The sequence below is a fragment of the Equus przewalskii genome, chromosome 1 (genome assembly GCF_037783145.1).
Source record: "Equus przewalskii isolate Varuska chromosome 1, EquPr2, whole genome shotgun sequence".
Taxonomy (NCBI): domain Eukaryota; kingdom Metazoa; phylum Chordata; class Mammalia; order Perissodactyla; family Equidae; genus Equus; species Equus przewalskii.
The window spans coordinates 109883206-109890577 of NC_091831.1; positions in this window are offsets into that span (position 1 = coordinate 109883206).

Sequence of the window (7372 nt, forward strand, 5' to 3'; positions counted from 1 at the left end):
CTAAGAAATTAAAGGCAGTAACTATAGGGGGCTCTGTTTTTAAAAAGCCACTCCAAAACACAGGGAATCACATGCCCCTCTCCCCTCCCACTGAGTTTTAAACAGAATAGGGTGACTTACCATGCCAAAAGTTCACCCCAAGTTTTTTTAGATTCCTAAGCTTGGATCCACAGCCTACTCAGCTGTAAGCATCCTATGGCTGTGAGAAATAAAGACCATCTCTGGGAGGAACGGGATCAACAGAAAAAAATGTACTCATCCAAAATCTTTATCAGAGTGGCTTTTGCCCAAAAAGCTTGTATCACAAGTATTTTCTTCTCCTGATCTAAATTCAGAGATAGAGAAAAATACAATTCTCACCATTTTCATTTCCATTGGACACTGCAGGCAGAGATCTGGGAGGTTGACAAGGTAAGAAAATTTGCCTTTTCTTCCCAGACTCTGTGTCAGATGTCCCAGGATCTCTTAGATGCAGTAGTCACAGGTAGAAAGTTTTCCAGCTGGTGATACTCCTGGCTGGCTCACCAAAACTTTAAGGGCGGGGAAAATTCTCTCTTCCACCCCTTTTGAGTTCTTATGGTTAGACTAATAATAAAATTTACACAAGACCAGGTCAACAGGAGAAAAAACAATTTAATGTGTACATAATGGAGATCATAAAAATGATCCTCTCTGAGACGTGCAAAGCAGGCTGCTTTTATAACAGTTTACACACAAAACATAAATTTGTGAGGAATTGATAGCACAAAGAAACTTAAGTTTGTGGTACACAGTTACTGAAGAATTTAAGAGGAGTTTCAAGCTTGAGGTAGTAAATTAGTAAAAGTAACACAGTTTGTTTATACAGGTTTCTTTGCCCTGAATTCACTAGCTCTGATGATAAGAATGTCTCTATCTCCTGCTGTGGGGAAGGTACATTTCACATGGATGATTCATTTCCGGCTTTCAAGGGCTAACAGAGAGAGGAGAAGGAAATGCCCTATTGCATTAGCTGCTTATCAAGCAACTGTAATTCAAAATAATCAACACGCCGTTGTGGAACATTTTGGGTCAGATTGCCCTGGAACCAAACTATATATATATATGTATAGTTTACTGTGTAATTGGAACAACTTCCATCTGGCTCCCCTTCCTCCTTAATTATCCCCCATGCCCAATCCATTCTCTTTATGCTAGCCAGGATGATTTTTCTAACCTAATAGGAAAGATCCTCTGTTCTTTCCCTAGGTGTATGTCACAAATTTCACTCTGGGGATAGAAGGGTTGAGGGTAGCCTTACAGTTTTCAGATAGAAAATTAACTAGTTGATACTTTTCATTGCCAAGAAGGATAAGATTTGGGTGTGGTCTAGTACCATGTAATTGCCTCAGAGTGGGATGCATCCTTCCTATTAAGAACACAGATGAGGGGCTGGCCCAGTGGTGCAGCAGTTAAGTGTTCACGTTCTGCTTCGGCAGCCTGGGGTTCACCAGTTTGCATCCCGGGTGGGGACATGGCACTGCTTGGCAAGCTATGCTGTGGTAGGCATCCCACGTATAAAGTAGAGGAAGATGGGCATGGATGTTAGCTCCGGGCCAGTCTTCCTCAGCGAAAAGAGGAGGATTCGCAGCAGTTAGCTCAGGGCTAATCTTCCTCAAAAAATAAAAAAAAAGAACACAGACGATTTCTCACCTTCATTCTTCAAACCAAATAGCTACTAAATCACAAATCATGTTTAAACATGTGTTTTCTGCAGAGTTCTTCCAATTACCTCAAGGTGATCTAGAATTTTGAGTCAGGGGCAGATACCACGGGTTGTGCGATGATCCATCAATCTTATGAACAATTTCTCATGCCCCAGCTCTGGGAAGAGGGCTCATATGAAGCAGCTTCCATCATCTCTTAACTCTCATTTTCTGTATGTCCTCTACCACAATCATCTCCCTTAAAACTCTGGACTCTCCAGAGGGTCTGCCCTCTCCTCCTTTGCCACTACCTCTTCTAGCATAATGGGGTCCTGGACACCAAGAACCTTTACCACAACTTCATATGTCCACTGTATCTTAGTCATTTTTGCTTCAGCTCAGTGTATATTAAGTCAATAGTCAGTGTGGAGGAGAACAATTGTTTTTCTTTTCTTTTTTTTTTTTTTTCATTGCCTGCTGGCTCTGTAGGGGAGGAGGAGGATGTACTCTCATTCCATGGGTGGTAAAGGAAAGGGTATCCTTTCTGAGCCAGAACTGGTTTTCTCTATGAGAATCTGAATCTACACAAACACATCAGAGACAATCCAGCTTAGTGTTAATGGTCTTATTATGCTAAGGGTGCGTTCTGAGCCCTTGTTTACTTTTAAAGCCCCCTGTACTATTGATAGTGATTGGTGACTTGCTCAAATCAATTATCTTTAAGTCCCAGGGTTTTCAACCAGATAAAAGGATCTCTAGGAAGTGGAAAAATTGGGTGGATAGCAAGACAGATGTCATTTCATCTCTCTCAAAATGTAAATCTGATCATACCATTCTCCTGACTAAAATCCTTCGAGACCTCCTGTTGCTATTAGAATAAAGACCAAACCTATTTCTATAATGTACAGAAATCTTTTATTGTAGTCCTTCTGCTAATGTTTCCAGATTTAATATTCTCCATTCCCAACACCTTCACACACACACACACACACACACACACACACACACACTCACTCACACACATTTGAACTTGTAGCAACAATGATCTTCTCTCAGTTCTTTGAATGCAGAATACTTTCCCCAGAGTACATCATCTTCCTTCTCCCTCTGTGTCTCTGCCTCTGTGTTTCTCAAACGCATCATGATCCCTCCCTTCCCTGGGCCTTCGTTCCTGCTTCCCCTCTGCAACAGCTGATCTCTCAGTGTTTTAACATTTACTCAGCCTTCAAGTTTCAGTTTTAGTGACACTTCTGCTGGAAGGCCTTCCCTAATCTCCTTAAATTTGGTTAAATATCACTCACTTGTGATTCCATAATCCACTATACTTTCGTTATCATTAAACTTAAATTATGATGGATCAGTCTAACGTCTACCTCCCCTCTCCACTAGTCTGGGAGGCCCACAAGACATGGATGGTGTCTGTTTTCTTCACCACATGACCCTCTACTATACATGTCATAGGTGGCCTCTCCACTCAAAAACCATTCCGCTATCTGAAAATGCTACCAACACAAAGTGGTAGGCCAATGCCCATAAGTCTATGCAATGAAGTTTGCTCCTTGAGAGCTCAGTTGTGATACAGATTTTAAGTTTTTGTTGCCAAGAATTAACACTCACCCTCCAACTCAATGATCTATTCTAGATGATGAAAGTGGGTCGATTGTTAGACATGGTGGCACCTATATGGTCAACTCTGAAGATTTTAAGCATAGAACATTCGACATAGCCAACTCTTTCTAAAGAAGGTCCTAGGGATGTCAAATATGTGTCATAGACATTTGACTGTGAACCGTATTGTGTACACACAGAGAGAATGGGGAGTATCCAAGGATTGTTTTTCATTCAGTTTAAAAATCAATGGCTCCTGGAAATTTTATTAATTTGTGCGACTCATTTACTGAGAATTTACTATAAATCTAGCACTGTGATAAGAGCAGACATAAATAGTGAGAAAAGGAGACACCTTCTTGCCATCATAGAGGTTGCAGCCTTATAGGGAAGATAGGTGATAATCATAGAGCTCCAATAAGTACTATGTGGTATCCTAAGTAGCAAAGGCAAAGTATATACTCCTTTTCTGAATCAGAGCTTTCATTTCTATGAGTCTTTCTCAACTGTCCATGATTAGGTCATTAGGCTTTCTTATTACACTGTCATTCCCCAGTATGTCCAGATAACCTACCCTTTGTCCTAGAATCTCTTACAAGTTTCCACAATCATTGGATACAAACAATGAAATACAGGTAAGGCTCATCTCAGACTAGATACTCAATGGCTAAAGACTGACCTCTCGCTAGAGAGAGTCCCAGGATAAATGTGAAAGTCATGAGTCAGGGCACATGTTATAAAAAGGATCCATGTTCTAAAAGAATATTCCTTTTTACTGTACCGTCACCCTCAACCATCACCTTACCTCTCACAGTCACATATTACCCATTCCTTTCTCTCATACATCAATGTGGTCTCTCCATATCTTAGGTCCTTTTTTAGCTTTCAAGAACTGAAAAGTTAGCTACATAAGCATGCAATAGAATATTTCTTTTCAAACATCAAGCTTCATTCTTTGGAGTCAGAGTTTTGGCCACTCCTTCAAAGCAGCCGATTCACGCTTATGAGTAGTCTGACCGCAGAAAACACATAGGAAAAGGGGAGGGGAGACGAATGTGAAATGAGCAGAAAAAGGCTTCAATAAGCCTTTCATCAAGCCACATGTCCTCTCTCTGTTCAGTATTTAAATGTAAAGAAATTTACTTCTTATTCCAGTCCCTCCAATTTCACCCCTCTTACCCAAAAAGGTAAGAACTAGAATACATCCCACATCTATGTTCCTCTGGAATACCACTTACCACTTGCCTCACAGGTAAATCGCCATTGTCAGTGGGACTCCAAAGTTTCTATGGGTCAATGAGTGTTGTGTGTCTCTTTTCCTCTTCCAAATGAGGGTTTTCATTACGGTTATCCTCTCCTTTTCTCTGATTGACTATTTAATGATGGGAGAAGATAACCTATCCTTTTAGTTCCCAAGTCTGTGACCATGAAAAACCACATCAGAAATTCAGTACTAATTCAGAAATCCTGAACTTCAACTGGATTCAATATTTAGATGAATTTTGGGTTGTCCCCCTTATGAAAGGAATATGTTCAGCAGTGAGAAGAAGAGTGAAGTTAATATTTGATGAACAAAAGGGCTACATTGGCAGAGAACATGCTATGTCTTCATCAAATCCTATTTTCCCCTGGACTCACAGCTGGCCTACAGTTACCACCCACAGTTGCAGTTGGTGAAGGCCACATGACTGAATCCCAACAATTGGAATGTATGCAGAACGGAAGTGCTTAACTACCATATTTGGTCCTTAAAAACCTCTGACATAATCCTCCATGCTCTTTTACCTCATCTGACAGGTTAATGGCGTAGACTCTGAGAACCAAGTAGAGAGCAGAGTCATAAGGGTGTAGGTGCTTGAGTCCTTGAATAATTGCTTGGAGCAGAGCTTCTCAATCTCCACTCTCCTTAACCCATACTGAACTTTTCATAGTCAATAATAATGCAATAAGACATGACATGACATGGAATAACATAAAATAACATTATATGGTATAGCTAAGCCATTGATATTTGGGAATTTCTTTGCTATTGTAGCTAGCGTTAATTTCTCTGAGTAACTTAGAAGGGATATATCTCTGAGAACATGGTATTTATCCAAAATTACCCACAATTTTATGGAAAAGACATCCATGTACATAGCCCAAGAACCAATAATTCTAGGCAGAGGAAATGGCACATACAAAGACCTCAGTCTGGGAGCATGTTTTTAAAAAACAGAAAGAAACTAGTGCATCTGATTTTTAGTGAATGAAGAAGAGAGGGATAGAAAATCATGTTGAAGAAGTAGGTAGAGACTAGATAATTTAAGACTCTGTAGGCAGTGATAAAGAGCTTACATTTCACTCTAACTGTGATGAAATATCATTGGAAGAGTTTAAGTGAGGAAAAGATATGATCTTATACTGATACATATGTTTTTGAAAGATAATTTGGGGCACTCTTTGGAGAATGGAGTATAAGGTTCAGGAGGGGAGGCAGATAGTCTAGTTAGGAGATACTGGCAGTCTTCCAAGCAAGAGATGTTAGCAACTTAGAAATCTGTGTTGGAAAGGGAAAAAATGGATATATTTCACTGAGTAATTTAATGAATCAAGTCTAGGGAAATCACATGGTTTATAGATTTATGTAATATTTATATGTAAGATGTATAGTATAATTAATATGTTAACAAAATATATGGGCCATGAATTCTGTTAAATGTTTGGGATGCTTGCAGATAGTCTGCAGCAAGTCCTAGTTTTAGACTTTTTATACTTCTTCATATAGCTTTAGTACACCTAAAGGTCTTCACAGCAACAGGAAACACAAAAACCTGCTGGGTTACCCAGTGGCCACCAGATGGCCCTAACAGAATCTGCTTCTCAGAGAATGCAATACAGACCCAATACATCTGACTGAAGACTCTACCTTATAAAAATCTTTGCTGCTGTTTGCTGGGAATGGGAAATAATCCTCAACAACATTATGCAAAATAATAAGTTCAGACCCTAAGAAGCTATGCTATAGGATCCTACAAAACTTGAGTTACATAAGATTTTCCTGAGATGGATAAGTACTCATTTTAGGATAAAGATTAACAAAGTGCATGTGTGAAAAATGTGTACTCTTATTCTCGGGCTTTAGCTAGAAAAATATAGAGATCTCATTGCCATCCTCTGGGATAGCTCCTGGACACTTGTATTTAGAGATTGTATTCATAGAGAAGGGTACAATGAAAGAAAAATAAACTGGGGCTTGCTACAGACTATCTAGAAGTGATTTAAAAATCTTTTGTGAGATGTTCTTTTGACAATTTATTATTTGGGTGATTAATTTTCTATTTATCGGCTTCTAAGAGTTCTTCATATATTCTGTATATAACTCCTTTATCAGATAAATGATGTGCAAATATATTCTGAGGATGTGATTTGTCTTTTCAATCCTTCAACAGTGACTTTCACAAAGAAAAAATTTTCATTTTTAAAAATTCCAATTCATCCATTTTTTTATTTCATAGATCACAATTTTTTGTTGTATGTAAGATTCTGTCAACAAACCCAAAGGCATGCAAACTTCCTCCTCTATTTTCTTCTAAAAATTATATTGTTTTGCATTTTATGTTTAGTTCTATGATACATTTTGAGTTACTTTTTGTATAAGGTGTGAAGTCGTTGTCAAAGATCAGTTTTTTCACATGGACTTCTAATTTTTCCACTATCATATGTTGAAAACAGTATTCTTTCCCCATTGAATTGTTTTTGCATTTTGGCAAAAATCAGTTAACTATGTTTGTGACGGTCTATTTCTGGGTTTTCTGTTTTGTTCCACTGATCTATGTGTCTATTCTTTCACCAATGTCACGTTTTCTTGATCTGAGGGGGAAAGCATTTAACCATTAAGCATGACATTAGCAGTACATTTTTCATATCTTCTATTAGTTTTAGGAAGATCTCTTCGATTTCTACTGTTTTGAGAGTGTTTGTCATGCATGGATGTTGAATTTGAGCCCTTTGTGCTACTCCTCAGAGAGATTGTGCACCTGCAACCCTTGTTCTAATAGCCTTTTATTATTGCTTGAGGCTTGCTAGTGTGGTGGTAGAGTGTGAGGGAGATAGTGTTC